We start from the raw sequence: 11,384 nt of genomic DNA, 5'->3' as shown, positions 1-11,384 counted from the left end.
GGCTGAACTAAACGATGGTGCTGACTGTTTGTACGTACTACTGTATCGTATCCCTTCTAGGCATAGTTGCAGTTGCCAGGCTGCCCCCAAGGCCCCAACGCAATGCAACAACAGAGTTGCTGAACCAACAAGGAACGCACCCTCTACTACTGCAAGCATGTCCATGACGCGGGATGAAAAACTCATGCTGCACATGATTCCATGCAGAATGAGTTCATTCTCCAGACCAAACACGCCATTAGCAATCCCTCCAGCTAGGTTATATAGGAACACGAGAAAGCAGAGCACGGTTGTAGCTGTAGGTGTAAAGATGGCGACATGGCGTGGCGTCGTACTTTGGGACCTACCAGCCGAGCCAAGCTTGTGCCCGAGTCACGAAATTATATATATATATATATATATATATATATATATATATATATATATATATATATATATATATATATATATATATATATACGGCGACACTAAAATGCACCTGGGTGCATTCTCTATATTGAATGCACCCAGGGTGCAATAACACCCCGAGCATGCCTCCCCATAAGAGCACGCCTTTAGCCCTCCTGTACGTGCGCCTCCCTGCCCCCCCCCCCCCGCCGTGAGTATCCTTTAATTGCAAACTTAAGTCTCTGTTTTTACTCCTTGATTACCATTGCATGCTGTGTTGTTACTCCAGTTGCAACGTTTGTTGCTTGTTGATTGCAACTATGGGTATCCGCTAATTGCAAACTCATGATTGCGTGTTGTTCTACAGGATGCAAACATACTTGATGTGTTTGTCCCCAGGGTACGACAAACATTTGATACAAGGGAAGAAGCCTACCTCTTTTACCTTGACTATGCAAAGTTGGCTGGTTTTAGTGTCAGGACAAAGAGGTGTAATTGCAACTGCTGGTGTGGTGTGATTGCAACCCCGCATTAGGTGTGATTGCAACTGCTGTATAATTCTACCCAAATATCTGTTAAAAAAATATAAACAAAATGATTGCAACTGCTGGTATGTTGTAATTGCAACTGCTGGTATGTTGTGATTGCAACTTCTATATAACTAGATGCAACTGCTGGTCTGGTTCGAAAATTGTAGCATTCTGTCGGGAGCGTGCGGGAGGGACGAAAACGAAGCGTCGATTCGGCCTGGGTGGGACGGTTGGCTCGGACTAGGTGCTCCTGGCGCGTAGGTTCGGCCTGGGTGCATTCTCTATATTGAATGCACCCAGGTGTAATATATAAATACAGTATATATATATACTCCTATTAAGAACGTAAGGAGGGCGTCCACAGCCCCTCGTGCCCCCGCCCGTGATGCGCGCCGTCTCCTCCCCCGCGCGACCCCTCCCGTGATGGCCGCCGCCGCCTACCCCGCGCGACACCAGCCGCCACCTACCCCGCGCGACAACGCCCGTGATGCCCGCCGCCGCCTACCCCGCGCGACACCACCAATGGTGCCCTTCCTTCCCCGGCACCCGCAACCCGCCAGCTCCGCGCGAGCCGCCGGCGGGATACCCGCCTCCCCCGCGCCCCCGCCAGCTCCGCGCGAGGCGCCAGCTCCGCGCGTCCGCCGCAGTGATGCCGCGCGATGAAGGCCGCACGGGAGAGACGCTGGGAAAGCCGCTCCTTCCGGCGTTGCAGTGGGGGCGTCCACAGCTGTGCCATGCCCCCGCCCCGTCCGAGACGCCGACCACGACCCAGGATTCTCGCTTCCCGTCCACGTCCGTGATTTTCCCAGCGAAGCTGACCACGCCTCCCTGTACGCACCTCCCGACATCCTCGCCGACATGCTCGCACTCCTGTCCCCGTCTGAGATCCTCGCGTCGGCGCCTTCGGTGGAAGTCCGGAATCGCCCGGCTCTCCTCCACCGCGCCGCCAGCCTCACTGAGAAGAGTTCATCTGCCTCCTCCTCAACGCTTGACCCCACCGCCGCTGGATCCAACACCCTGCCCTCGTCCTTCTTCTCCGACCTACTCACCAGTGACGACGTGGGCACCCTGGCCAGACGCACGCCATGGACAGCAGGTGGGCAGGAACACCTTCTACGTGGATCCTCTTCTCCCGTGCTCCTCGACGCACGAGAGCGAGCTCGGACTGGATCCTCTCCTACCGCTCCATGCAGGTGCTCCTCCGCCCGATCCCAATGTAAAACCTACAGTTTTGTTAGATGTTGCTGCCACTGTTTGGAGAAGACTCGCGCTAGAAAGCGGTACTGGGTGAAAACTGCAGAGCGATCTAGAGCTCGCAAGCCTGCCATTGCTCTCTGTAGCAATAGAAATCCCCCAACCCACCCACCCACACAAGTTGCAATTGCCCTCTTACATCTATTTTTTGGTGGAACAACTAAATTGACATTGAAGAAGTTTTTTGGAGTGTGCTCGTTCTGCAATTAGAAGACTTCTGTAAGATCATTCTTCTCTTTGTTTTTTTCATTTAGAACCTATGTTGGTTTTCTGATTTTCATGGACCACATAAATAGTTATGTATTCTGTTTCATAGATTCATGTCTATATAACAATTTATTTGAAAGGCATTTATCTGTGCAGGGAGAGTTCTATAATTATTCTGGTTTGTAGTCCGTGAATTTATAGTGGATTGCTTGAGGTACAAATTTGTATATAACTTCTATTAAGTTGCTCCTAATTTCCTTCTATCGCTTGTCATTCTATTAGATGATGCAATTTTTTGAGGTATAGATAGCAATTTTTGTATTCAAACAAAACAAAGAAACAAGTTATCTTTAATTGACATTCTATCATTGACTATCAGTGTTTAAGCTATATATTTGTGAAGATAAATTGTTTATACACTAATAACTGAGTTTGATGTTGTAGATACTGGGTAACAGGAATGCATGTTTATGATTTTCGTTTTGACCTTGCATTGCATCTACAATGACCAGAGGATGCAGGTAAAAAGTTATTTTTATTTTCTCTGTATTTTGTCTTTTTAGACATTTCTTAAACCAATCTTTCCTTTGCCAGTCTATGGATCCAGTTAATGTGTATGGAAATCCAATGGAAGGTGACATGATTACAACAGGGACACCTCTTGTTGTCCCACCACTTATTGACATGATTAGCAATGACCCAATTTTTGGTAATATATGAACCTAATTGGCTGTTAAATATGCATAGCAGTTTGTATAATAATCGATTTCCTCAACATATTGTAGTTTCATGGTTCTTGTTCTCACTACTTCCTCCATTGTATTTATAGCCCATTGCTGAAGATGGGATGCAGGAGGCCTCTATCAAGTAGGTCAATTACCTCATTAACAGGGACACCTCTTGTTGCCCCACCACTTATTGATATGATTAGCAATGACCCAATTTTTTGGTAATATATGAACATGATTGGTTGTTAAATATGCAGAGCAGTTTGTATAATAATCAACTGCCTCAGCATATTGTAATTTCTTGGTTCTTGTTCTCACTACTTCATTGTATTTATAGCTCATTGCTGAAGCATGGGATGCAGGAGGCCTCTATCAAGTAGGTCAATTTCCTCACTAGAATGTTTGGTTAGAGTGGAATGTAAAGGTAAGAACTTTATACTTTCAGTGACTTGAAAGTCTTTTTGCTACTTGGTACTTTCTAAAGAACAAATGGAGCCTTGTGCCCTTGTATGCTTGTGAGTTATGCATGTTGTGTGGTAGCAAATTCCAATGTGGAGCAGTATAACCATTTATTGGTACACGTTTCTATGCATTAGGACTCAGTTTTCCTAAAGCTTCTTTTAGGTACATTCTTAATCTTTTTTAGAACAATGCCATAACCTACTAATAGTTGTTTATCACGATATTCTTTTGTTCCAACTATTCCTTGTAGTTTACTTGGGAGTTTTGGTGCTGGTAGGATTTTGATAATAGTCCATGGTGGAAAAAGTTATAGCAGAAAAAGCTCTATTTTCAGTTTTCCATCGAACATCATTTTGATAGGTTGAAGAGCCAAGACATATTTGTCTAAAAATGAGAATTATATATGTCACAATAAATATTGCTTTCCTAGCCTGAAATAGCCAACATGTCACACTACACCGTAACAAAGAACAGAGCTTAACAAAGCAAGAACATATTAAACCAAGTAGTTATTATCTGCAACTCCTTTAGGCTACAGAGGGGAGAACAAAGTCATATTATATTTCAAGTAAACGAAAGAAAACAAAACAAATGAGAAGGAACTAGCAGACTAGATAGCCAAAAGTTAAAAGAGATAATCACCCGACATCCAACAAGTCAGTACAATAACAAACTATTTGCATTTCCTAAATCTAAAAAATGTCCATTGATCCAACTATATCTCTTTTACAATATCTATTCATATGTATTTGGTTAAACTGCTAAAATTTCCAGCCTAAAATCGGTAATTTTTATTTTGAAGAATAAACAAAACATCGTTAATCTTTTTCTTATGTATAATCGTTTCATATCAGAAGGCAGCATAGCTGGAGGAACTGCTGGCGTTGTGGTGGAAACATCACTTTATCCTATCTCTACTTATATACTAATCCTTAAGGGTGGTACGAGGGCGTCCACAGCATCCGTGCCCCCGCCCGACCCCGCGCATCCCGCAGCCCTCAGCTCCCCGAAAACCTACTGTGTCGTACCCGACATTAGCGCCTCCGCACAATGCCCTGCCCGCTCGCCACGCAGCCTTGGCGCCGTGACCGCCGCCTCTGCTCCCTGACTCCGCCCCGCGACGCCCCCAGCCTCCAAACCGCGCCCGCTCCCCACGCGATGGCCGCTCATCTCGCCGACGCGCCCACCGCAGTTCACACCCGCGCCCCGGCTCCCCCGTCTCACCGCGCGGCTCTGCCAGTGATCGTCGATTCGCCTCGCCGCGCTGTCTAAGAGAAGGAAAGAGGAGCTCAGGACAGCGGCGACTGGCGCGAGGTGCCCGGAGGCAGACGTGACGACGACGAGGCCTTTGTAGATCTCAGCAGGCACGGCTCGCCTCCGCGTGGGCAAGCTCTAAGGCGGCATCCCTTCCCTTCTCGCCGACTTCCATTCTCCACCGCACTCACTCCATTTTTCATCGTGATTCCTTCCTCTCCATGGGCTTCCATGAACCCTAGAGCTCGCCCGTCCATGGAGTACGTGCTCACCATCAGCGGATCCCCAGGTCGTACCTACTAAACCCTAGCTCGTCTGGTCCTGATCCCCCAGGTTCTACCCCAATCCGCAGCAGCCTCCGCCTCGGGCTCACCTCCCGCTCCATCTCCTCTGTTGCCTCCTCGCGCTCCACAGCGGCGTCTCGATCCCCGAGGCCGTCGCCTTCTTCAACCACATTGCCCCTTCTGTTGCCAATTAGCTCCTCGATTTCTACTCCTCTTGACTGGCATTAATTTGGCGCTACTATCTACCTTGATTTACTAGCAAGACATTAACCTGTGTATTAGTTTTGGAACTGGGTAACGTGAATTTGGGTGTCAAAATTCAGATTCTGAAGTTGCTCATTTCCTGGAAACAATATTTGTTCGTTTTATTTTTTTTAATTATCACAACCAGTATGATCTGTTACAGAGTTTAAGATGTTTTTTTCCTTAAGTCAAACTATGTATTACCAGAAAACTAAGCAAATTGGCAATCAAACTAACTAATTAGTGAGGGGTAAGTTAGTCTAATTGCCAGACTCCTTATTTGGTTCTAAAATTGCTTGGATGCCTTGTATTTCAGGATGGATGGAGTGTTTTTTTGTTGTAGTTATCTATTCTATCTGATGAGCATTTCTTTCTATAATAGAGACAATGTTTCTTTCTATAATAGAGAATATGATGAGTGTTTTACTATTGGAACTTCATATGCTACCTTTTTTAGTGTCATTTCTATCTTTGCATATTTTCAAATTACATGTCATCCTACAGTAGTGGATGGTTCATCATAACTGATCAGTTAAATTATCTAAAACAAGTAGCTAAATATAATTAGTAGTAAAAATTACAGATTTAAGGGTTTAGAAGTAACATGTATTTGGTGTTAGTTTTTTACACATGTGAAAGCTATTTGCTTCAGTACATAGATCTCTGCAGATGATAAAGTAATACTAGGCTTGATAGTATTGTCCATCATTTGCTTCAGTACATAGATCTTTGCTTCAGTACATATCTCTCACTTCCTATCCAAGTGCTTGCTCCCAGTTCTATAGCACTCTGCAGATGATTTGCTTCAGTACTTAGTGGCTATTTTTTCTACTACACTGGTTAAAGAAAAACAGAGAAAATAAAATTTGCATGTGTATTATAGTTAACCTATCATATATAATTATATATATGAAAGTGTAAGTTGTTGCTTTGAAAAACTTGAGACGCACTCAAATAACGCAAGCAGAGAGTATTTACTCAGTCTAAATACAACAACAACAACAACAACAAAGCCTTTTGTCCCAAGCACGTTGGGGTAGGCTAGAGATGAAACCCCGTATGAAAACCTCAGAGCTCAACCCCCAAAGAAAACAGGGGAAACAAAGGCAAAGGAGAACCGAAAACGACGAAACGGGGGAACACATAAAAGAGATAAAACCCACAAGAACCAGCAAGGTCTAAATGGGCACAAGAAAAGGTCAAACGATTTAAAGTAGTCACTTTTTTGTCATTCTAAATAATGAAATAGTTATTATTAATACCATGGGATATTCTTATTTTGTGAAGGCATCTACCAGAATAGGAAAAGGTTATTATTAGTGCTACTGCTATCAGTTCTTAGACTTTGGTTTAAATCATCTGAATTTTTTCAATTGTTCTGTCAGGTCTGGACACTCTATGAATTCGATGATCTCGAGAGCATCATTGATAGGACACTAAAGCGCGATTTTGACACCGAGGAAGCACTCTGGTTGCTTAAGATAGGTCTTGTGTGCATCCCGGATAGCCCTAAGATCAAGCCCTCCATGTCAATGGTTGCCAAGATGCTGCAAGGTGAGTGTGCTGTGAGTGACAGGATCATGAGGCCTGGCCTGATCACAGACGTCATGGACCTGAAAGTCAGGATGGTAGAGCCGATTTAGTTCAGCTTGACATCATGCTCGAGCACTGCCGCACCGGACCTTGTTGGGGATTTCCTCGATTAAAATATAAGCTCCTTGATATGGTTCTGTAACATAGTTCTGCAATGCTCCTTTATTTAGTTCTTTACTTTTTTTGTTAAGATATGAGGTGTAGCGATACAATATGTCTACTAACAGCGTTTGTGTTCTTGATAGTTCATTTAGGATTGAATGAAGTTACTGGTATGACCTTGTCGAGACTGAAGTAAGGAGGGATAGAGCTAAAAACTCTCTTGGCAGTAAGTTCTAGATACCTTAGTTTTGTGCTCATGAATCTTCTCTCTTGTGCTGCTACTCTATAAACCTTAGTTTTATGCTCCTGAACCTTCTCTCTTATGCTGCTACTCTATAATATAAGTGCCACCTATAGTAATGTTTAGCCAAATACGTTTATTATTTTCTTAGACAAAAAATAAAGCCACATGTTCTCTCTCCATGATCTGACCATGCACTCAGACATAACCTGGAATTATCTGATTATTTTCTGCCTACCAATAAGGTTATAGGCAGTCAACGATATATTTTTTTATTCCTGATGTTCTTGATCTATGGTGCATTTTTGCAGCAACTATAAAGTTCAAGCTATATGGGCGTGTTTGGATGGCAGCCTCCCATGCAACTGCCTGGCAGGCAAATGATCCTAGCCACACCACAGGCATAGGAAATCGAACGGTCGGCATTGTTTCCTGGGCCAGGCAAGAAAGTATTTGTGTGTTTTATTGTTTGCGTATGCATTATCCAAAATTACTCATCAATTGATGTGTATCCTTTGCAGCTGATAAAATCCATTGAAGTGCAAGAGGCCGATAAACTTAGGCGTATAGTGCTGGATGCTCCATCCACTGTTTGTCTCTTCTCACCACAATATTTCCAATCTGACTATGTTCTTCATTTTGTCCACTGACAGTTATTTGACTACATGCATTTTGTATAGGGACATACACTTAAGCTTCTGTCAGTTTCTGATTGGATTGAAATGTTCCTTACTTTGAGCATTAAGGTGAGCGCTTTAATCCATATAGTGAACTAACCTGTTTTTTAAGTTTTTAACTCTGCTACCTTCATGGATTTCATTTGCATGAATATATGTTTAAGCTTGATACTTTTTTTTCGTTATGATATTAGCTGATGTGGATTATGATTATAAATTATTGAGATATAGTGGTGAGGACAAGTGGTATCACTAACGTGATTAGGGAGTTTCTACAATCATGTGCTTGAGATACTGTCAGTGCAAAAATTGTTGCATGGTTTCAATTTGGAGTTTTGGACAGTGCACCTCTTTGAGACCGTAGACTGTAACACCAAACTGTTTGTCTAGGTTCCCCTGTTTTGAGTCCTTTTGACGTTGTGTTATGGAGTTTATGTGTTTAATTGTGCTTCATTGAATCCTTTTATCCGCATGCTTGAGGGCAGTAAATTCTATGCAGAATGTGCTCATGGAGTCAAAATCACAACGCACTTCAATATAGCATTTTGTAGTATACTACTTCTAATTCTACCATTTCTTGCTTTGCTGTTTCTAATTGCTCGCTTGCATGCTTGACTAGCTGCATTCCAAATTGTGTTATGTTTCCTGGGATAGTGAATTCCAAATTGTGTTATGTTTGCTGCATATATGATACAAGTATTGATTTTTTAACAATGCTAGGACACATGAGGTGTAGCTATTGGGCCTCTAACTTGGTTATCATGGTTTTGGGCCGTGGGTAGAGCAGGCAATGCAAGTGCAGTCTGGCACAATCCTGGTGGTTTGGCATTGAGTTATGTTTTCTTTTACTTGATAAAACAATCTTGTTCCATCACTTAGTCAATAGCTCAATATGTCCACCAGTTCTGATGATCCATGTCTGCGCAGTGTTTCTTTTCACAGTTTGCGCTTGCGAACATCCGAACCCCGTTTTCATCTTGAATTCAACTTATGATGTATATCGGGTAAAATGCGACTTGTGATCGATCAATATAGTTTTCGGCACCTGGACCAGGTGGCAAGTAATAATTCTGGTTTGGAAAATTTCAGACAGTTCCACCACATTCTGGCGCCGCCTTCGTCTGATCCTGGAGGCAATTGGAGCCGCTGCAAGTCGGATCCTGGTGGATGCAGCGCAACACAGATCGCAACCCTCCAAGGTTAACTCTCTGTTAAGCAGATGGTACAGATTCATATTGTACTGAACAATCATCTGCGATGTTCTAAATTGAAGCTACTGTTTTCATGGCATGATTCAAATTTTGATTTTGATTTTTTTGGGCAGGACTGAGAAGTGGAATGTTGACATCTCTGAGACAGTCTGAAAGCAAACCGAAGGCAGGGGTGTTCATCAACTCCTGCTTCGCGCATTGCTAGAGTGAGCTACAGGACACATGGTTCGCACCAAATTCTCCATCCATATATAACAAGGTACATGTAATTTTTTAGCACACGAGCTGTATTTTAGCCTTAGGTGGTGCTTTGGCTAACATTGTAGAGTTCCAGAAAATTGCAGAGGTGGTAGGTGATTGGTACTTTGAAAGAGGAGCTGACGTGGAGATTGACTGCGCCTATCCCTGTGATTCACAGTCTTGTCGCAACCTTATACCAATTGATAAGGTTAGTTGCTTCCGTGAAAAGAGGTTAACTGTTTTGGCAAAATAATTCTACTGGTTAGTAACTCTTCTGCCTAAAATGGAACTGACAAAAAATTCATCATTTGACATAGGAACTGAGGATGTATTAGGAGTTCGGCAGACGATTATACTCAATTATCATCATAATAAAAAACACTCTTCTAATTGTTGATGATGTTATGTTACTTGCATCAGATAGCAAACCACCCTATTGTACAATCTGTTGGTGGAAACATGTTTGTGTTGTGTGTTCCAGGTTGTCTGTTTCTTGGTAGCCTTTTTTGGCTGAATTGGTGATATACACAAAATCTATTTACTTGTTAGACTATACTTTGTATTGCACCCCTGATATCCAGGCCATTGCTTGTGTTTTCTATGATTCGTTTTAACTGAAGTTTTCACGCTGTGAAAATTTTCTACCGTACAGTGGTTAAAATTTCTCACCACGCACTGGAATGTGTTTCATTATGGTTTTTGAAGCTCTCCAAAATTTCTATGATGACTGATTTATTGGAATGCTACCTCAGATGGAACATTTCAGTGCTATTTATAGAAGATGGAACATTGACCACGAAAAAAGTGTAATCCATGATGTATCTGAAAGTGAAAAAAACAAAATTCTGCAATGGTGTAGACACTTGAGTAGTCATTTTATTCCACATCATAAAAAATATTGAATTGTGCTAGGGAGTTTTTACCGAACAACTGGAGCATTGGTTCCGGTTACTCTCTGCCTAAGGTTGATCAGGCTGATGGAAATGGATGGTCCTGATATCCAGGGCGCCAGCCACCCGGGCACAAAAACTGCTCTCTTATCTAAAATATTCATGCCCAGAAGTAGTTTCTCTCCCTTTTATGCACATTTGAGATCTAACGTTTGTACATGATGGTCTGAAACTATAAAATGCTATTTTAGTTTTCTTGAATTTATTCTTTCTGACTTAGCATTCATATTTTTTTTATTTCCATGTTTTGACCATGTGAGGAAATCTGAATGAATATTCAGGTTCTTTCTTTCTTTAAGAAATTCCCTTTAGATTCTTAATGGTGAGATGTTGTTCTTGGACTCTTCCTTCCAAACGAAACTTCGTTTTTCCCATCAAAGTTCTGGTATTCCATTCATGTATACATTACCAGAATGGATCTTGTTCCACCTGAGAAGTAATTTTGGCTGTATTGGTTTGCATTTCAGGCTGACCATCCTAGATTAAACTTCAAAGACCGGTACCCTGAGCCATACAGAGATTCTCATCCGACTGCCCCCGTTGCTGTGCATGGATGTCAGGTGTCATTACTGTAATGTAGTGGTGAAATAGGTAGATTAAAACAATGAAATTTATATGTGGCTAGGATCATAAATGAATTGCAAAATTTTTTCTCAGAACAGTATAACACATATTTGTACATAAGTTGTTGTGTTATTATATGTTTCCGTTGCAACGCACGGGCACTCACCTAGTATATATATATATATATATATATATATTACACCTGGGTGCATTCAATATAGAGAATGCACCCAGGCCGAACCTACGCGCCAGGAGCACCTAGTCCGAGCCAACCGTCCCACCCAGGCCGAATCGACGCTTCGTTTTCGTCCCTCCCGCACGCTCCCGACAGAATGCTACAATTTTCGAACCAGACCAGCAGTTGCATCTAGTTATATAGAAGTTGCAATCACACCAGACCAGCAGTTGCAATTACACCAGACCAGCAGTTGCAATCATATTTTTTAACAAAATTTCC

At 42.6% G+C, this 11,384-nt stretch overlaps 1 pseudogene across 1 annotated transcript; it reads left to right on the top strand.

The window, feature by feature from the left end:
- The first annotated feature begins 1,273 nt into the window (after positions 1 to 1,273).
- LOC103651614 (pectin acetylesterase pseudogene) lies at positions 1,274 to 11,082 on the top strand (annotated as a pseudogene). The gene is made up of 15 exons (NR_157227.1): positions 1,274 to 2,110; positions 2,535 to 2,592; positions 2,823 to 2,899; positions 2,973 to 3,087; positions 3,208 to 3,327; positions 3,444 to 3,530; positions 6,735 to 7,270; positions 7,597 to 7,726; positions 7,807 to 7,875; positions 7,966 to 8,031; positions 8,683 to 8,966; positions 9,052 to 9,161; positions 9,287 to 9,432; positions 9,508 to 9,621; positions 10,831 to 11,082. The product of NR_157227.1 is annotated as a pectin acetylesterase pseudogene (transcript).
- Positions 11,083 to 11,384: the final 302 nt, after the last annotated feature.

Source organism: Zea mays, chromosome 3 (assembly GCF_902167145.1).
Source record: "Zea mays cultivar B73 chromosome 3, Zm-B73-REFERENCE-NAM-5.0, whole genome shotgun sequence".
Lineage (NCBI taxonomy): Eukaryota > Viridiplantae > Streptophyta > Magnoliopsida > Poales > Poaceae > Zea > Zea mays.
Note: the sequence above shows the minus strand (reverse complement) of the source record. Positions and strands in the feature narration are given on the sequence as shown.